The sequence below is a fragment of the Neofelis nebulosa genome, chromosome 14 (genome assembly GCF_028018385.1).
Source record: "Neofelis nebulosa isolate mNeoNeb1 chromosome 14, mNeoNeb1.pri, whole genome shotgun sequence".
Taxonomy (NCBI): domain Eukaryota; kingdom Metazoa; phylum Chordata; class Mammalia; order Carnivora; family Felidae; genus Neofelis; species Neofelis nebulosa.
Genome location: NC_080795.1, coordinates 11,586,984 through 11,608,479, shown reverse-complemented (window position 1 = coordinate 11,608,479; position 21,496 = coordinate 11,586,984). Strand labels below are relative to the sequence as shown.

The following is a 21,496-nucleotide window of genomic DNA, read 5'->3' as shown; positions in this document are numbered from 1 at the left end:
TTTTCGTCCCGTACACCTGAATTCTGTTGTTCATACTCCAGGTTTGTGCTTAGAGGACGGTGCCTTAGCAAGAGAAAAATAAATTGTGCTGCACTTTTCTTCCTGTTAGCTGAACACCTAATGAGTTTGTACATGTTAACTACATTCTTAGAAATGTCTGAGTCATGTCTGCCAGCTGGAATTCTCTTACTTAACGTGTGGAGGTTTTGCATTGTGGTATTGAATCAAGATGGCAACAGGAGGGGGAGGTTGTTGATTGCAGAGAAGTCTGAGATCCAGTCAAATGAATTCCTGTGTCTTTGTCCTTCTGGTGGCTGCAAAACCTTCATATTTTCTTTAGACATCATTAGATACCATAGCTCTTGAAGTCCAACTTGAATCCTGTAAGAATGTTGTCATTTTGCCATACCGGTATATTGCGTTCACTCACCATACCATAAGGATAATTTATTCCATTCACGTTAATTTTTGTTACAGATCTGACCGCTGGAGGAACTGCTAGGTATTTAGGGTCACGTTCAACTTTCAGGCTGTATGTTCTGTTTCCGCCACTTGTCTAAGAAGACTCTCAGCTGCTTTTCTACTTCAAGTAGCCTAACGTTGTGGTCCGTAGAACTCTTGGTAAATTATGATTATCTTCACCCATGAGTTGCTACTTTAATACTTCCATACTTCCATGGAAGAGTGCTTCCCAGGCATTTAGATTTTAGGAGCAATGAAATAAAAAAAAATTAGAGGATGGGGAAACAGATAGTGTGGCCCAGTTTTGTTTTGTTTTTTTAAATACGAACATTATTAACTATACTGTCCTCATCATTTCATAGAGAGAACATCTTTACTAGATGAGTGTAGGAAGGATACAGTCTGAGAATGAACACGGACCTGTAAGTTGAACAGACTTAGCTTTTAAAAAACTCGTAACCTCAGTTCTGTTTTCTCATTTCACTATAGATGAATGATAGTCTTGTCAGGAAGGGCACTGGTCCTGCCCACAGACCAGCAGGAGGTCATGCATGGCGGACGGGTCTTTCTTGCCCTCTGGGCCTAAAAGTTTGTAATTTGAGAGTGAATTACCAAGGAAGAGCATGTTGTAGGACAGATTCTTATGTTTATCTTGTATATTTAAAGAGAAGCTATTGCTCTGTATTCTCCGAAAGGACTCAGCGGTAATTGAGCCACATACCAGCTATTTATGGGAAGTTGGGTGCATTAGGTAAATATTAAAAAAAAAAAAAGTAAGTTTGTGCAGAGCAGGACTCTTTAGTTGTGAAGAGTCTAGGCCTTGGTTGTGAAATAAGCCAACAGAACATTCGTTAAAAATTTTTTTAAATTTTTTATTTTTGAGAGAGACCGAGCGTGAGCGGGGGAGGGGCAGAGAGAGAGGGAGACACAGAATCGGAAGCAGGCTCCAGGCTCTGAGCTGTCAGCACACAGGCCACCGCGGGGCTCGAACTCACGAACTGTGAGATCATGACTTGAGCTGAAGTTGGATGCTTAACCACCTGAGCCATCCAGGCGCCCCAGGCCAACAGAACATTTTGAACAGTGTGTCTCCTGATACCGTACCAGTTCTGAATATTCCACTCTCCACTCTCCAAGTCCCGGGTCTTCTGTGTATCCTGTACTTTTCTTTTCTTTTCAGGCAAATACTAGTGTCTACCATTTAAGTTTTCTTTTAGTAAAAACGATCAGGCTTTTTGTTTTTCCTAAGCTATTTGCATGCTTGTATATTTGCCTGACTGAAAGGCCTTTGTCAGTTTTCCGGGCTCTGGGGAGCACCAGGAAGAGTTTTCATGGTCAACAGCGAAAGGCAGGGGGATCTGTTCAAGTTACTTTATTCCCACGGATGTCTCAAATAGAGCTTCGTGTTTGTGACTCGCTTCCGAAATAGACTTCCCTTGACTTCAGTGAGAAAAATATGATGAGATTAGATCTATAAGATATATAGTTAAATAATTTATTTTTAAAAGGAACTTCAGAGATCACCCAGCACAAACTCCTGTTTAACATAGGAGAAATCTGAAGCTGCTAAAGATTAAGGGTCACAGGGCAACTTGGTGGAAGCCATAATGTATGGCCCGGGTGGAAGAGGGGGTATTTTAGTTAATTAAATATTCCACTTAAAAAAGAGTCATCCTCTGCTACTGGTCTTTTCTCTAATGGGTTAGATCGACAAGAGACAACACAACAGTCTTTGTCTCCCTGCCTCCCCCCACAACATGCCTGAGAGGGTCTTGTATGTGTGCATGCACCCCCATTCAGAGATGGGAGTGTTGTCGCCTTGCATAGGACTGTACTGAAGCTGTGGCATGGTTCCCTGGCCTTACTGGCTGTGAAGACAAAATTCAGAGTGGCTTTGTGAAGGTATAGCAGTGTGGGGTCATGAAGGTTGGGACCCTTGCTGCCCCCCGAGAACCGGCGTGGATGTAATGGATGAGGTAGTCCCTCCGCTTTGCTGGGGTGCTCACCAAGGTCTGGAGAAGAAGGGGACTAGCTCAGGCAATGGCAGGGGTCACAAGACCTATTATCTGCCTTCTCCAAGGAGTGCTCCCCCGCCCCAGTCCCCCACTTTCCAAAGCCCATTATTCCTAGAAAAATCAACTCTAGTTTGAGATTATATTTGTAATGGTAGTTAATACTTTGGATTGAGGTTGCTTTACAAGAAAAAAGCGAAAGAGGAGGTAAGACTGATACTAAAGGAAATGACTCAAAGTTTGAATGTTCAGCTTCTTTGGGAAATTGTATTCTTTTGATCAGAAAAAAGGAACAAATTGTACATATGATTGTTATGATTATAATTTGGCATCCTGGAATATTCCACAGGGCTAGCAGATTGAGCCTCACGGATAAACAGATGAAGGAATTAGAACCTTGTGCTGTGGCCTCTCTGTGGTCATAATTGCGGAAACTCCCTCTCATATCTGGGTTAAAAAAAAAGATAAATAAAAACAAATTTTATGTTTCCTGAATTCTGATGACCACTTGCATTTTTACTACATAAAAATCACAGTTCCTGCTTTGATTTAGCGTGTTTATTTTCTCATTTATGAAAATGTATTTAGAGTAGAAACTTCACAGTTTACTGAATAGAAAATAAATTACAGTGTTGAGCAAACAGAAATGTTCTTTTCGCTGTACCACATGATGTGGCAATCTTCCATTCCCACTTAGAAATAGAAGTGCATGAGGCCAGTTTGACCTTTGAGTCGTCTTTGAAGCTACCTTTCATTTTATATTTGCAACTATTTCTTTTAGTAGATTATTCTTTGTTGTTGTTTGAAGATGTATAAAATGTTTTCGGCAAACTAAATTTGGAAGAATCATTTATATGTATATTTTTACAAGTAAGGCAAATTTGTGCAAAGTGAAAAATTGTTTCTGTAAATGTATATGGTGTATAATTAATTTACAGGTGTAATAGGTATAAATAATTTATAGACTTGCAAGAAGAGAATATTTTAAATTGGGTTCTAACAGATATAAATTCTACAGTAAAATAGATCTCTTAATGCGTCTTCAGGTAAGAAATAGACTCTGATTTAAATATAGAGTCCATAACCAAGTGGCCACCTTTAACTCCTTTCCATCTATTCATCAGTTTATTCATCTGTTGTTTTTCCATCCTTCCATGCATCCATGCATCCATGCATCCAATCAAGTGTTTCTTGGGAATCTACTGCTCAGGCTCTGGGCTAAGTGATAGGGATACAACGATGAGTGTCAAAGACAGCCAGTGGAGTTTATTGCACTGGGGGGAGTGCAAATGCATTTGTATGCAATTTATCTCCTCCCCCCTTTCCCCCTAAATTGATGAGCTTTCAAATCAGTGTTAAAGGGCCTTATCCCCTCTACCCTGTCTATGCAGTATGCAAACTCAGGCTATTAGAAGCTAATTACAGGAAGGTTTTGAAGATACTTACTAGAAAGCAAATACATTATTTGAAAGGTAAATGATTGTCAACCAAACAAAACATTTATTGACTAGTATGTGAAAGGCACTGTGTCAGGTGTAACTCTGCCACAGGGTTAATTTAACTGCGATAACCTAACAAAATTAGAATCAGCAAGACACAGGATAGGAAAGTTTTGATGGTGGGGGGGGCAAGTTAGGAAAGGTCTAGATTCTGAAAAGCTGCTGGAGCCCCCCGGCCAGTGCTGCTGCCCCATTACCTACCTATAGATTACCGGTGGGATGGGGTGGGGAGGGGTCAGTGTGCTGGGGTTGGTGAGAGTTTAGGCCGGTACATCAGAAAATCCAAGATTCAGATCCAAGCTCTGTGACCTTGGGCAAGGTAGTAAACCTCTTCAGATGTTCCTGTCTACGAAGAGGGTTCAAAAGTAGCTCCAAAGTTGGCAAGGAGTAAACCTTTTAGTATATTAGGAAGGTGTCATTATTCCATTAGTGTTATTGTTATTATTATTATTATTATTATTATTCCTACCATGAGGAAGAGATGGGAGGACATCAAGGGGCAATTGTGATTGTGATGGTAAAAATCTAGTTAAGGGACACCTGGGTGGTTCATTTGGTCAAGCGTTGGACTCTTGAATTCGGCTCGGGTCGTAACCTCATGGTTTGTGAGTTTGAGCCCCAGACAGGGCTCTGTCTGTGCTGACGGCACAGAGCCTGCCTGGGATTCTCTCTCCCCACCCCCTCTCTGCTCCTCACCCACTCTCTCTTTTTTTTCTTTATCTCAAAATAAATAAATAAACTTTAAAAAATTATTTTAAAAAATCTAGTGAAAAGTTCCTAAGGGGAAAACAAAAGGCTTTTTTGTTGTTGTTATTACATGGACTATGAATGGAGAAAAAAAGTCTTTTGTTTTCTTTGAAACCCCTGTTCCACCCTTTACTTGAATATATTGTCCTCTACAAGTCTAGTCAATATGCTCCCTGAGACATGTTTTTATGATTATGGAGCGTGCACAAGCAATAGAATTTATATCACCAGCCTATTTTGTAGTGAAAATCAAATAAATATTTCCTGCGTGAGGTGAGTATTGGCATGATAAAACTTCTAATCGAATGGGAGACTATTGAAAGATTTTTAATTCCAGAAGATCTTAATTAGTATAGAAACTACATAAGGTGTGGGGTTTTTTGCTTGTTTGTTTGTTTTTGGTATTTAAGAATGACAGCTTAAAATGGCCCAGTGGTATTGGTAAGATAATTGTGCTTGCGCCCTGGCCACAGCTTTGCTGTGCTTGAAAACATGTCTCCTTTTAGCTTCTTCGTGTTACGCACAACAGGAACTCACTGTGGAATCCTAGAACGTTGGGCCATGGACCCTGTGGGAAATTGGAACTTTTGGTGCTGTGGTTTCCCAGACGGAAGCCTGCTCTGGTGATCGGTACTCTCCATCAGAGAAAGCCCCACTCGGATTCCAGCTCACCATGGTATTTGCTATAGGACTTCTTTGTAGCCATTCCAGTTCAATTCCTTTGCTGGGACATAAAGATAATACAGTTGTACTTAACCCTTATGGAACTTAGGGAGAGGCTGTAAAAATTAATGGTGTAATATCGGAGGCACCACGCACCGAGTATCTCATATGGTGGTTTAAACACAATCTGGTGTTCGCTTAAAGTACTTTGTAAAAGCATTTTAAGGGCATAATTAGCTGCAGTGTATGTAAATGTAATTTATGATAGTATCGTTGTCTCGGGTTTTTTGTTTTTTAGAAGCCTTGAGTAGAAAAAAAGAAATCCAGATTTTAAACTGCTAAATATACACATTAAGTATAGAAGGAAGACATTTATGCTTGTAGGACCCGACAGATGAAAGATGGACCTTTTTTCATCAATTAATGTGTTCACTTGGGGCCCTGAGGCAAGCATGTTCTCTAAACCCAGTTAACGAGTCACTTAGAGCTCTGGTTGATAGAGCTTATTCAGTGGAACCAATTTATTTGGCTTCAGAGTTAATGTATTTCTCGTGAACGTTCCTTGATGAGTTCTCTAAATTGATGAGTTCTCTGAGGAGATCTATAAAGGGATCCCTTTCTCCAGCCTGGGTTTTGAACAAGTAAGAAATAGGGCATTATTAGAGTCATCAAATGGAGAACAAAACATTACCTCTGTTGTGAATGGAACTATACCGGAGACATAGCGTAGAAGGAAAAGGCTCTGCCCGCCTAGTTACAGGCAAGGGGCGGGTGGCAGGGTGTATTAGCCTGCTCTCTAAGGTAGCTCTCGTTTCAAAAGAGGAAAAGAAAAAAGAGGAAGGGGTTAGTTGAAAGAGTGGAGAGGAAGGCCAGCCTTGTTGAGGCAAAATCCCTCTTTATAGGGACGGGCAACAGGGAAGAGGCATTTCCTGTTGATAAGACAGACTCTTTTTTTTTTTTTTTTAGTTTTTTTTTTTTTAAACGTTTACTTATTTTTGAGACAGAGAGAGACAGAGCATGAACGGGGGAGGGTCAGAGAGAGGGAGACACAGAATCCGAAACAGGCTCCAGGCTCTGAGCTGTCAGCACAGAGCCCGACACGGGGCTCGAACTCACGGGCCGCGAGATCGTGACCTGGCTGAAGTCGGACGCTCAACCGACTGAGCCACCCAGGCGCCCCTAAAATATTTAATCCAAATGAAATTTCTTTGTCTTTTTTGAGAACAAAATATAAATAAACCACACTCACACCGTCCCTCCTTCCTTAATTGAACCAATTTTTATATATATATATTTTTTTTCAACGTTTTTTTTTTTTTTTTTAATTTATTTTTGGGACAGAGAGAGACATAGCATGAACGGGGGAGGGGCAGAGAGAGAGGGAGACACAGAATCGGAAACGGGCTCCAGGCTCCGAGCCATCAGCCCAGAGCCTGACGCAGGGCTCGAACTCACGGGCTGTGAGATCATGACCTGAGCCGAAGTCGGCCGCTTAACCGACTGAGCCACCCAGGCGCCCCTAAGACAGACTCTTAAAAATTCTCCCACTTATCCTTTAAAATTTGATGGCACTGGCGCAAGAGACCAACTCCGTTTGGGAATCAGCGGCGAGAGTGCGGTTTCCTTTTATTCCGGTTTGTTCATTTTAATCATCTGGGACCAAATCCCTTTTTGCTAGCTGCCCCTTTGTACCTAAGATAGTCGCACAGTCTCCTCCTTTCTAGAAGGAGCTGGGAGATGGAGTGAGCGAGGATTTTGATGCATGTGCAGGATTTATTTTTTTTCTTTCTAACCTACGTGGGGGGGTTTCTGTCCAATGTAGCATCTCAGCTTGGGCCGGTTGTTTAAACCAAAGATATAAATGTATTTATAAAAAGAACTGTTTTACTTCCCCCAAATTGCGACCTAAGTCCAAGGCTTAAATCATTAATCCTATTCTGAATTTGGGTTGCGCAGTGCTGGAACTATTCTGCAGTAATTTTTAAGAACAAATGTCACTTATCCACCTTGTCATGGAGAACAAATAATCACAGATTTTTATCAGTGGGCATTGTTTCTAATTAGCTTATCAGCCATGACGTGCTTTAACTCTGCTCCCAATCTTGCTGTTTTCTGGCCAACCTCGAGCTTGCCTGTATCGGTCAAGGACTTGGGTCTAGTGGAATAAAGGCTGTGCCATTAGTAATGTCTGTTACTGTTTCCTCAGCTGAGCTCCAGTGGGTTGCCTCCTTTGAGGCTTTCTCTCTGAGGCACTGTTTTCCCCATGGGCAAGTGAGAAGGAAGATACTACTGGGTTTTGAGTCTCGTAGGAAGGCATGATGGCGGAGTGGTGCCTACCATTCGGTTCACAAACACCTGTCAATTACCAAACCCTGTGAGATACACAGCATGTCAGACAACAGTACTTGTGTGCGGTGATTCTGTAGCCTGGTGGGAAGAGGTTGGATTAAGATAAAAACACGTGAAGAGATAACAGCAGAAAGGTTAAATGAAAAGTGGTTCGAAACGCATTTAGGGAGCAGCTGCTGTGTGTTTGCTGCTGGGTGTGGTGCCGACCTTTAACAATAAATGAAAAATAATCCAGGTCTAGAAGAGGTTCATGTTCCCAGCAGAGTGACAGGCCTATGAAAAATGATGACATCTATGGGGCGCCTGGGTGGCTCAGTCGGTTGAGCGTCCGACTTCAGCCCAGGTCATGATCTCGCGGTCCGTGAGTTCGAGCCCCGCGTCGGGCTCTGTGCTGACAGCTCGGAGCCCGGAGCCTGTTTCGGATTCTGTGTCTCCCTCTCTCTCTGACCCTCCCCCGTTCATGCTCTGTCTCTCTCTGTCTCAAAAATAAATAAACATTAAAAAAGAAATGATGACCTCTAAAAGGGAACCGACACCACGGAATAGTGGCTTTCTGCTGGACTCAGGGAGGGCTGTGGAAAAGAACGGTTATTGGAGCTGGGCCCTGACGATTGGGTAGGAGTTTGCAGGATAAAAACGATACGAAAAAAGGAGAGGTGGATGCAGGAATGTCGTAAAGGACAGGTGCACTGGGGCTTGGCGAGTGATGAGAAAAGGCCAGTGTGATGCTGAGAAGTGGACCTTCTGTAGCTGAAATAGTCATGAGACAACGAATCAGAAAATCAGGGGGTCAGAAAGCGAGGTACCATGGTGGAGAGAGGCTGATACATTTGAATTAATACAAGTGTCACTTTACTCATTTCAATCCATATTGTTTTTAATCCCAGAATACTCGCAAATTAGGTAAAAAGAAAAAAAACAATAGGAGTTGGGGTAGCAGTTCCTTGAAAGGTTGTAAAGATGCTCTCAGCTGTAGAGGAGGTGAAGAGAGAAAAACACTTGAAGTCCTACTAAGCCTCACACAATGTGAGTCTTAATGAAAGCAGGGCTGATCTTTCTCCACACAACAGAAAAGTGAATTAAAACTGAGGATTACCAGAGTTTAGTTTGTGTTTCCTGTTAGTTGGAGTTGATTTGTTTTCGCAGGGAAAGAATTTTCAGCTTTGGAATTTTCATCCCCTCCTTTTAGCTTGATGGTCTGACTGTATTGATCCCCACAGGGTCTCATGTATTTCTGCCCGGGTTTCCTAGGCAGCATCCAGGAGAGCCTCTCCTTTTTGGTGTTGTTTTGGAAGAGACGTTTCTCTTGATATCTGTGCTCCTTGGAATCGCTAGGCTTGCTCTTGGCAGTGGCTGTTCCTGGAGTCTCTCCTCCTTTCCTCTGGCCAGGTTATTTTTTAACATGGATGTCCGTGTGCTGTCAGTGCACCTGACGGCCCTTAGAACTGCTGGATTTTAAAAACTAAAGAACGTGGCAGAAATAGGATATTGACAAGGAACACCATAAGTGAAGATGCATCAAATTACACGGATATTTACATTTCTGTATATCTAAATTTTATTAGAGAGTTTATTGTGAATTTGTTGTGAAAACCATATTTGTGCAGACAACACAGCGTTTTGTTTTAGGTTATTAGGATTTGTGTTACGGGGGTTACTGCTCTGCTGAGCCAAAAGGCTCTGGAGAACTAGGTTCCAGTCAAGTTTGCACCGTCTTTATAGGAAGAATTATCCTTTGTTATTTGAGTCTAATATCAGAAACATCTCGGTTGCATCCCTTACTGAATAAATATTGAATCCTGTGTGGACAAAGATTTGAGATAATGGCAGATTGTTTTGCCTCTCTTTCCCAGCCTTTTTCGGCGGGGGGGGGGGGGGGCGGGGAGCGGGGGGCATTGGGGAAGATAGTAGACATAAAATTGGACTGACCAAATACTATAATTTGGGGGTGGATAATAGTAAGCGTGTACCTCACGTCACACTTGTCAGAAAAGTAATGGAGAGGCACCTGGGTGGCTCAGTCGGTTAAGCTCAGGTCATGATCTCGCTGTTTATGGGTTCAAGGCTTGTGTGGGGCTCTGTGCTGACAGCATGAAGCCTGCTTGGGATTCCTGTTCTCCTTCTCTCTCTCTGCCCCTCCCCAGTGTGTGCCTCCTCTCTCTCTCTCTCTCTCTCTCTCTCTCTCTCTCTCTCTCTCTCTCTCAAAATAAACACTAACAAAAAGAAAAGAATGGAGACTTTGAGCGGGAGGCCGGGGAGCACTGTGTATTGTGAAATGGCATGGGGATGCCAGGAGGGAAAGGGGATTGAAGCAAAGATGTCAAGGCCAACCGAAGTCATGCTGAATTTGAGACTGGTTGAGATTGTTATACACAGTTGAACTCAAAGATGAATTGGAGGAATTTTCACATTGGGAAGTTTGATTTCTGATAGACTCTCGGTTCCTGGCATAGAGAGGGCTCTAAATAAATATAAATAAGTGAGTGAAAGAGTAGACGGTAAAGTTCTAGGCATCGTACCCAGGTTCTGAGGACGTAAATAGGACAGTTGGGACCTTCTCCCACGTGGGGGATTTTGTCCTTGCAATTCCCCTGTCTGGAATATTCTTCCACCAGATAGCCATTAACTTGCTCCTTCAGCGCCTTTGGGTCTCTATTCAGATGTCACATAAGCAGAGAGGCTGACTTTAGCTTTCCTTAACCTACTTGGTTTTCTCCACTGCATTTCACGGTAATTTAATAATACATATATATGGTTATTTAAACATAAATTCTGTATATGTGTACCGTACATATGGCTATTTTATAGTAATGTATTGTAGCTGGAGTTTAGGGGATCTAGAAATTAAATAGCTGGAGATAAATCTTGAATGGCAGGGTGGAACAAAGGATGGAAACCCTTAAATGTCAGGTTGATATTCGTATCCTTTTCTTTGGTCAGAATGATGTATATGTGGCATTTCACTAAGGGCAGTGGGGATCACTGTTCTGCATTTCACAGTTACACGTTTTTTCATGCATTCACCAAATATTTGTTGAGCACCTACCATATGAGTTGCGGGCAGTCTGAGGTACTAGGGACAACACACGGGTGACAAACTACGCAGAAATCACTTTCCTTCTCAAAACGGTACTTCTAGTGAAATGTAATCATTTTCATCGATCAGTCATGGGATGCTTTGGGGAAGTCATGACGTCACCTAGGATGTCGTCGGCTTTGACAAAAAAAGAAGGGAGTGTGGGAAATGATGTGGGGAGAGAGCATTCAGAGCTTACCAAGAGTTTTGCTAGCTTGTTTGGAGATCAGGTGAAAGGAGCAGTCCGTGATTCCTCTAAGATTTGAGCCTCCATAGCTGGAAAAATGGTGGGCCTCTTAGAGGAATGCCAGAAAGGGGGACGGTTTTGGTGGAAAATCCTGGTGTATACTTTGATATGTTTTGAGTTGGACGGCTGCCTTTCACCCAAGTGGAAATGCCCAGGAAGAGGCTAGAAATGCAGATCGGTAACTCAGAAGAGAGGCCACCGTTCAGCATGTGCTACAGCAGCTGATACTGTTTACTTATGTATCTATTTGAATCTGACTCCAGGTAAATGAGTTCATATAAAAGAGTTCATGCAATGTCATGAGAAAACAGTTACAACTTTCATTTGGTATCCTGTCACTACTGCTTATTGGTATCATAGGAATATGTAATGTTCCTGAGTAAGCTTAATCATGCAGTACTTTACCAAGGGGAAATTATATTCTTAATCCTAGGTAATGGCCACCGGTTTACATACTATGATTGCAGCGATTGTGGTAGCATATGTTCTCTTTATCCACACCAGTAATTAATCCATCCTTGAAACTTAACTAAGCTACTTACTTCAACAATAAACTAATAATAAAATCCACTGCTTATTAAGAAATATTAATGTGAGTGTAAGATTTAGGACTAGATTTACACTCCTAAAATTGCTTTAGCTGATGATACATTTTCTGCTTGCTGATAACCGGTTTCCGTGCCTCATGTCTTTATATTTCAGGGTATTAAAAATGATGATATAGAAAATGCGTCTTAGACTATTTTCTGAAAAGCCCTAGATCAGAGCACAAAGCTCAATATACTTTTGTCTGTTCTTAGACATAATTTTACTTTTCAAGGAATGCTACATTTTGTCTACCAGAACCCCAAATTTGAATTGAGATAAAATTTTTCTTTTATGTATTAAGTTATTTGGCTGTGTGCACATCTAAAAGATTTGATGACAGAAACCAAGGGAGTGCTTTTGTTCAGCATCCTATATCCCTTTTAGAGGAGCACCTTGCAACTCAGAAAGCGCCGGACATTTTTCCTTCCACGTTGTGAAAAGTTCTAAAGGGCAGCTCCTGGGTTGGTTAATTCAGCTGCTAAGCCGTGTTTTGAAGGGCCAGCTGCTTTGTTTTCCTGCTAAGTCATTTCAGGACTTTGGCCCTTTCCTGGAAATGTCCATTCAGGGTTGCAGGATGGCCATATCACATCTTAGTGGCACATCCTCACAGACTAATGATGAAAGGTTGTAAGAGGACTCCATTTTCTTACATTAATTTTTTGGTAACATGTATTTATTTTTGAGAGACTGAGAGACAGATTACAAGTGGCGGAGGAGCAGAGAGAGGGAGGCACAGAATCCAAAGCAGGTCCCAGGCTCTGAGTGGTCAACACAGAGCCCCAGTGTGGGGCTTGAACTCGTGAACCGAACTGTGAGACCATGACCTGAGCCAAAGTCGGAAGCTTACCTGACTGAGCCACCCAGGCGCCCCTGTTTTCTTGCATTAAAAAATGTTTTATTGACGCAAAACTTACATACCATGAAATTCACCCATTTAAACTGTACAGGTCAGTGGCTTCAGTATATTTACAGTGTTGTGCAGCCATTACCATGGTCTAGTTTTAGAACCGTTTCATCACCCCATAAAGAAAAAGTTACTCTTCATCCCCTACCCCTATCCCTAGGCAACTAGGAATCTGCTTTCTGGCCCTGTAGACTTTCCTATTCTAGACATTTCATAGTAACCAAACGATGGCTGTTTTCAAGGTTCGTTTATCCATGTTGTAACCTGTGTCAGTATTTGATGACTTTGATTGCCAGAGAGCGTTCCATTGTGTGGATATACCTCCTTTTGTTTATCTGTCAGTTGACGGACACTCAGTTTGTTTCCACTTTTCGGCTGTTGTGAGTAATGCAGCTATGAACATTTGCATACAAGGTTTTGCGTGGACGTAAGTTTTTCATTTCTCTTGGGTGTGGAATTCGGGGTAATATGGCAGTCCACACCTAATTTCCTAGGCGTGGAATTACTGGGCGATATGGTAGCTCTGTGTTTAACATTTTGGGAATTGCTAATTTTTTTCCCAAAGGGACTGCATCATTTTCCCAATCCTGTCAGCACTGTGTGAGGGCTTCAATTTTTCCACATCCTGGACAACACTGGCTGTTGTCTTTCTTTTTGATGAGAGCCATTCTAGTGGGTTTGAAGGAATTTCTCCTTGTGGTTTTGGTTTGTATTTCCCTAATGATATATGGAGCGTCTTTTCGTGGGTCTGTTGGCTATCCATATGCATTGTGTTTTCGTTTGCTGATGGTGTTGCTTGATGTCCAAAACTTTTTGATTTGGATGAAATCTGATATATCAATTTTTTCTCTTACTGGTTCTGCTTTTGGTGCCATCTCTATTTTTTACAATAAAACATCTTGTAGGTAAGTAACGTACGTACAGAAAGGTGCCCAAACCACAAATAGACAGTTCGACAGTTCACTGCATTTTCAGAAGGTAAACATACCTATGAAAAACCAGCATGCAGATTAACAAACAGAGCACGACCAGTATCCCAGAAGCTCCCGTCACGGTTCCTCCAAGGTTAGTTAACCGTGATCTTGACTTCCAACATCATAGGTAAGTTTTGCCTATTTAGGGGCTTTGTATAAATCGAATCACGTAGTAGTTGTTAATCCTGTGTCTTCGTTTTTTAAAATTCTAGGTTGGAGTCTGCTACACTGTAGCGTGTATGTTTCCTTTGTTTACTTTCTTGTGTAGTAGCATATCACTGCGTGCGTTTTCGATGGTGTATTTTTTTCACTGTTGACCGGCATTCGGATTCCATTCAGGTCTGGTCTGTTAGACTAGAGCTTCTGTGAGTATTCTGTTTGGCGAGCATACACTTAGAAGGGTAGCCTGTGTAGGAAAGGCGTAGTTCAGCTCTAGCAGTTGTTGCCAGTTAATTGGCCACAGTGTTTGTCCTGCTCCATGCTGTTACCAGCCTTAGGAATCTCTTTTTAGCAACCGGATGTTTTCCCAGAGGTCTTCCTCGCCCCTGCCATCCAGCAGAGCTCCCCTCATGTATCATTCGCCAGAATTTCTGTACACGCGGGTTCCTGGGATGGTCATTTCAAGGGAGAAGACAAAGCTGTCACTCTTGGCTTAGTCAGGCTCACTCTGTAGGGCTGAGGAGGGCTCTAGGCTTGTCATAAACACTTGGTCTGATATATAGAAATGCAGCTGGGGGCGCCTGGGTGGCTCGGTCTGTTAAGCGTCCGACTTCAGCTCAGGTCATGATCTCACGATCCGTGAGTTCGAGCCCCGTGTCGGGCTCTGTGCTGACAGCTCAGAGCCTGGAGCCTGTTTCAGATTCTGTGTCTCCCTCTCTCTCTGCCCCTCCCCTGTTCATGCTCTGTCTCTCTCTGTCTCAAAAATAAACAAACATTAAAAAAAAAATAAAAAAATAAAAAAATAAAAAAAAAGAACTGCAGCTGAGGTTCTGTCTGCATGGAGGAAGGGGGAGGGGAGGCAGCTGTGTCTGCAGAAAGTGGGAACATCCAGTCCCACCAATTAGACACTACCAGAGGAGTGGCTTTGTGCTCCCCAAGATCTCTCTTCTGGACTTACTTTCAAAATTTAGCAAGAGTCCTCTGTAAGTATTTTTATTTTTTTATTTTTTTTTATTTTTTTTTTTTTTAATTTTTTTTTTTTTTCAACGTTTTTTATTTATTTTTGGGACAGAGAGAGACAGAGCATGAACGGGGGAGGGGCAGAGAGAGAGGGAGACACAGAATCGGAAACAGGCTCCAGGCTCCGAGCCATCAGCCCAGAGCCTGACGCGGGGCTCGAACTCACGGACCGTGAGATCGTGACCTGGCTGAAGTCGGACGCTTAACCGACTGCGCCACCCAGGCGCCCCTGTAAGTATTTTTAATAGTGATTGTGCTTTTTGCATTTTAATTTGTATTTTTACAAGATTACATTTTCACTAAGCCTGCTGTAATAAATCGACCTTTGGACAGTGTCGCCCGTCGTTGCTTTTGTCTTCGTCGTGGTGCCTCATTGAAAATGTGCGGGGGGGAGCGCTCTCCAGAAAGTGGTTACCATTTTCCCACGGAAACAGTGTTTCATTAAGCTTTGGTTCCGGCTTAAGCCTTAACAGCACATTAATTAAAAATATCAAATACCGTGTTATGTAAAAGCAAAGGTAATACAGTAACTGTACACGTCCACAGTGATTTTAGCAGAATTATCTTCTGAGTTACATTACTGTCGAGCAAGGAAGGTCCTTGCTTCTCGGAGGGGCATGTCTCTATGACTTCACATACACTCAGAAATACAGTTTCACTCACTGATATATTTCATTTGTCTGAAACAAATGTGCTACCTGTAATAAAGACTTTTGGAAAACAATAATTGTGTTTCTATCTGAATTTACATAGGTTCTTTTTTGAGAATGGTTGTGGATGGCCAAGATGATAAAGCATCGAGTAGCACAGTGAAAGCCATGGCTGTGCAGACCAGGGGAATAAGTGTTGTAAAGCAGAGTCTAGTCAAGCAGAGAGCCTAGTCAGTCCTGGAGAGATCGGCCCCTTTGGTAGGCAAATTCAGGCATAGGTGACGTTCTCATTTCCTAATTGGTGTTTCCATATCTGCCCTCTGAACATTTGCGGAAAGCACGGTGGTCACTGGTGATTATTCATTTTGGATTATGTGTAAAATGTAATCCTCTTGTTTTAGAAATGTTTTCCCCCTAAGTCATAGGAGCTGTGCAAAATCCAAGCGCACTGCCACGTAAACGTAGGTTAAATTTCCTATCAGAATTGTTGTGCTTTTTCTCGTTCACACCCATTCATGCCTTTCCTGTTCCTGGTTGACCTTTTTTTTACCCGAGTTGTTTTGGTACAAGTTCCATCTCAGTCAAGCAGAGTGATACTTCACCTTGTCATAGCATTGAAAGGAAACCTGGACTCCATGTTCTAGGTCAGGGGTAGGTTAAAACCCAGTTTTCTAGAATGCCTTTTAAAATAATTTGATTTGCATTTGGTTCCCAGTAGCATTGCTCCCGTGTTAGCCTGAGAGTCTGAGACAGACTTCAGGGAAACGTGGTCCCCTTTAACTAGCACTAGAAGTGATGTATGTAGTTTACTGCGAGTTTGCTGAAGAAAGGTTCTTTGTGCAACTCTCTTGAGCAACAAGTGAGCTGGAAACTTCTATCAATAAGGAAATAATTTGCGGGAGGAGCGTAGGTGTGGATCTTTGCAGAGCCTTTTGTCTTGAGGATGAGGGCAGTCTTGAGTGCTCGTCTAGTTGTAGAGGCGGGGATGTCCTTGTACTTGTGCGGGAATGTTTGGGCGAAAATCTGTTACATGAATTTCTGAGTGTACGTTTATTTCTTGAGCCTGTCAGAGTTCACTCTTCTCTCAGTATTTCAAAGATGCTGGATGTTTTTATTGTTGGAAAGTTTTGCGTCCCTCGCATGATCTCATATGCATGGAGTTAATGCAAAGACTCCTTTTACTGCAATCCTCAGGGAATTGTGGAGACAGTGTTCACGCTCATGAAGACCATCCGTGTGCCAGACACATGCCATATCTTATTTAATCGTTAAAATGTCCCTTAGAGCTAGATGTCATGTGTATTTTTCAGTCGAATAATCAAGTCATGGGGCGTTAAGTAAGTTGCCCCAGGTACATCAGTAATGGCTGAGACTCAGACCAAGTACCATTCTTTTCCCTCTACGATATATGCCTTCTCATATTTCTAATAAAATGGTTCTGATTTGTGCTGTAGATAATCACAGTTCAGAAAGTAAAAGCCTCTGAGTATGCATGCTGTGTTAACAGACAAGTAGCTTTTCAGGTACAGTGAGGAGTAAAATGGACTTCAACATTTTCAGATAAACGCATTCTATCGTGCAATTGTAATATTTTGAATATCGTAATTGGCTTTAAAATATATTTCCTGAAAACTAGGTTAATAGGCAATGTATTAGGTGTATAAAGTTGGAGGATGAAAATTGACAGAGGTGTTTTGATACAAGGACATATTCTTGTGCTGTGCTGTGCTGTGCTGCGTATTGAGGAATTCGGATTGTATCCCGGGGACAGTAAGAAGACTTAGTTGGGCCTTCCTGAGGAGAGTGACGTGATCGGATTTGCACCGGGTGACTGCACGGTGGGAGGTGCATCTGAAATGCCTGCTTTGGAGACATGGAGATAAGTTGAGAGACCTGGGCAGCAATTCTGGCAAAAGCTGATGCAGATCTAAACTCAGGAATCGCTCGTGGGAATAAGTCAAGTGGACGGATCTGGGAGATTTTAAGGAGGGGGGAGACGGCAGAACATAGCTCCTGGTTGTTTTGTAAAGGAAGAAGACGATGAAAGAGGTTTCTGGCGTGGGGCCATTGACAGCACAAGGTGCACAGGGTGGGGGACCCAGCTGTGAGGAGTTGCTGGACGGGCTTCAATTGCAAAATGCCGGTTTTAAAATATTTCAGCGGGCAGTTGAGTAAAGGGATCTAGACTCAAGACAGATTTCGGTGAAAGATGGTGGTTTTGGAATCAGGGGCATCTAGATGGCAAGGGAAGACCTGGGCGGGTATAAGATGACCCAATGAGAATTTGCTCGGTGGGAAGAGAAGAGGCGAGAGGGTATGTTCCTCAGTTCTCCCGTCCCTGTTCACCCCATATTTTCCCTTATTGATTAGCCTGCTTCTTAGAGGCACTTGAATTTGTGACTCGGATGGAAGGGATCCAGCTTTCTGTAATGAAAAGCCTTATTAGTGATCTTGGACCTTTAGCAAAATAAAATAGGTGAGGTCGGGCAGCGTAATGAGCAAAGAACCAGACTGAAGGGAGAGGAGCATACGTTTGTTTTCAGAGACTTTTAGTACAGTTTTAATACGATACTGTTCTGCTGGCACTTCTGCTTCTCCTCACCCGCCCCGGCACTTAGGTGATATTTTCCAGGAGCTTTCCAGATAGTATCTCTTGCCCTTGTAACGGCCTGAAACGTTAGATAGTATCAGCTCTCTTTGACAGTGGAGAGTCTTAGAGCTCAGGTAATTTCTCCCGGAGCTGTGCACTCACACCTCGGCCCTGTGTGCTTGTTAGTATCACACAGCCTGCCTGGATTACTAGCCGTTTCCTGGTTTGCACGCTCTTTATTCATTCTCTTGTCCCTGGTTTTTCTGGTCTCTAGAGAGAGCGCTGTGTGTCGTTCCTCTAGGCACCGTGTGACCGTTCACGCTGTGAAAGCTACGCTCATCGTCTTCCACCTTGCCTCTTTGGAGCACAGAGCTGCCGTCCAGGTGCCGTAGCCACGTCCTCGCTCTGCCACTTGTGAGCTGTCTACTTTGTCTTCTCTGCCTCCATTCCCTTCTTGTTAAGATGGGTGTTGGTGACAGTCGCAATAGCATCTGTCGTTAGAAAGGTGATCGCGAGGACCGAGGGAGATGTTTGCGAATGTTCGTGACGGACCGCGCCTGGTGGAGAACGTGACGTCAGTACACATTAAGTAAACACAAATACCCAGAGCATCCTCTAGAATGTATGCTGCACCCTGATGCTTTTCACTTATCTTTTCCTTCTGTTGAAGTAGAAGTTTTGCGTTTGTATTTATTCACACCCTGTACTCCCCAATAAAAAGATTTGAGGTCTTTGTATTTCCAGTGTTGAAGGCAGTGAGCGCTAAAACCCAGGTATCATTGGTGCTTAGTAAATTTCAGAACTGTTTTGTCAAATGTGGTTTTAGTTGGGAGCAGTGGGGAAAGAATACGGACATTATTTGCTGACGGACCGGACGGAGCAGACAGATGCAGTCTGTAAATGACTTCCGCTCTATAACCCCAAGACCCTTTGACATCTCTTTGCTTTCTTTATTTCATAGAATAACAAATGAAATAGGGAGACGTTTAGTTAGAGCGATTTAACTGCAGCCACAGCCCGCAATTGAGATTTTCTTTTCTTTAGAAAATAAGATGGGTGATTAAAAAAAAACAAAACAAACAAGATTGGATATTTCTCGGAAAACAAGGAAACCAGTGTCGAAAGAATCAGTTTTAATTGCTTCTGATCTTACATTAAATATGAATTAGGTCGAAATGATGTTTGTTTTGATTCTGAAGACTGCTCCAACAAGCCTTTTTTCCAATGTTTGTTAATGAACTTCCTGAAGGAATCTCCAGTTTTCGAGAGAAGAGTCCTAACAGTACTCAGATGCCCTCTTCCTAAGAGGGCAGCGATGTCAAGGTAAACAAAAGAAATTAGCATTCCAAGAGGAGGTCATTCTACTTTGAGAAAAATCTTTTGTAGATTACATAGAACTCTAGTGCCTTTTGGACTGAGAATTCTAAGCCCCGAGAGCACTGTAAATAGCTTTTGATACTAATAAATCAGTAGATGAAGTTGCTCTGAAATGTTTTAACATATCCTCCTATTTTTCTTCTACCTCATGTGAGAGGCTACGTAATTTTTAGGCAAACATAACAAGTAAGTGACAGATAGAATTTCAAATAATTTATTTTCCATTTCATGCTTTACATCCCTTTGTCACTATTATATTTGTCTACACCTTGGATGTCCTTCTCTGAATAATGGCTGTATGATAGATTGACAATGACATCTTAAAGTGCAGCAGCACCTGGAGATAATACACACTAAATCTCCGTTTATCTGCAGAGGTAATTAGGAGTGGATCTGGAGAGAGGGGGTGCTTTCTCTGCTCTTTTTCAGTTAATTATTGCTCTCATCTTGTTACTCAAAACATTTCCAGTTTCCTGTTCTTTTTTAAGTTGGAATGCTTAATGTCTTCTCTGTTTCAGCCCTCTCCTTATCAGAGGTGTAGCTGAGACCTTCTCTTTTCTTTCCCTTTCTCTAATTCCATAGCTCTTCCGGAGTACTCTGAGAGTGGGTGTTTGGAGTGGGCCAGAGCACAGGTGCGGTGGCACTCTTGGCTTCTGACACTCAGAATCTGGTGGGAGACCGGCTGTACCTCTCCCCACGTTGCATTTCTTTGGGACTAAGGATCCCCACGTTGCGTTTCTTTGGGACTAAGGAAAGCAGTTCGCCCAAATCAGGACCCAGAAACCAGGGTCTCTTCTTGACGAATCTATAATAGGTAGTGGCCCAGCTCACAGGAAAGTTCTCAATGACTATAGTTTGGCAGAAGAATGCTTTTCAGGCACAGTTGCATCTGAGTTCTTAGGTGCATTGAACGCTTCCCTTTTTTTCTTTTTTCTTACATTTATTTATCTTTGAGAGACAGGGTGAGACAGAGCGTGAGTGGAGGAGGGGCAGAGAGAGAAGGAGACACAGAATCCGAAACAGGCCCCAGGCTCCCAGCAAGCATTCAGCACAGAGCGCGACATGGGGCTCGAATCCACGAACCGTGAGATCATGACCTGAGCCGGAGTCAGACGCCTAACCGACTGAGCCACCCAGGCGCCCCTGAATACTTCTGATTTATCAAAATGTATAGCAGCTTGTGATTCTCCCCAGTTTTACTTGTACCCGTTGAAAGAATAGATAAAAAGGACACTGAAAGTGAAAGAGGACTTCTCCTTGAACTCAAGCATACTGTTTCTCCTTACTTGAAGAAAGAGCACTTAGCAGTCACTTCAGCCACCTTTTGATTTGTTTTCTGATACTCGCCGCTCACCTTCTTGGGTGAGTGGCCTTGCCCTGCTGGTTTTTTCCCAAGGCCTTTATTTTATTTCCTTAAAGTTTTATTTGTTTAAGTAATCTCTACACCCTTCATGAGGCTTGAACTCATGACCCCAAGATCAAGAGTCACCTGCTCCTCCGACTGAGCCAGCCAGGCGCCCCGACGCTTACTAAGCCTTTATACTCTGCTTCTTTCATTGTATTGCCACTGCCCTCTCAATAATCTCTAAAAGGAGATGGGTCCCACATCTTTTCCTTTCCTTATTTTCTTCTGTTTCTTTGTAGCTTTGTTGGTAGCACAGCCTTAACGCTTCTCCTAAAATGATTCATTTGTCCTAATAGGTCTTTGGAATTTTCTTGGTTTCCTCCTCCAGATTTGGGGTCTGAAATTCCCCTTTTCCTCATCTCACCATTTCCAAAATCTCAGTCTTTGCCCTTCTGTCAGTCTCTTTTATGACTGGACCCATGGGTGACCTGACTCCGTAAGGCTGTCTGTCTAGATATCTGAGGATGTCTGCAGTCTACACCGTCAGCCCTTCTTCTTAAGGCAGTTAGTTCTTCGTTCTGCACGTCTTACCCCTGGGAGACCAGCTGGACTGTTGAGACGTAACTTTCAACTCTTCTCTACAATCGAACTCTTTTGTTTTTGGTCAGCGATACAGGTTAGAAACCTCAGTGATCCCTTCTCCTTCGTGTCTGTTGAGTCAGGTTGTATCTCTTTTCATCTCTGTTATCTGCATCATCAGTGTATCTGTCTATCAAATGCCTGTCAAGGCCCAGGAAGATAGGGAGAGTTTGGATGAGTCTCCCCACAGTCTCC

At 42.7% G+C, this 21,496-nt stretch overlaps 1 protein-coding gene and 1 pseudogene across 1 annotated transcript in view; one reads left to right on the top strand and one right to left on the bottom strand.

Annotated features, from left to right (window-relative positions):
* CA8 (carbonic anhydrase 8) overlaps window positions 1-21,496 on the top strand; it is a 90,232-nt gene that overhangs the window by 16,711 nt on the left and 52,025 nt on the right. The gene's annotated exons all lie outside the window — the stretch shown is intronic.
* On the bottom strand, window positions 225-2,311 carry LOC131495034 (ubiquitin-conjugating enzyme E2 variant 2-like; annotated as a pseudogene).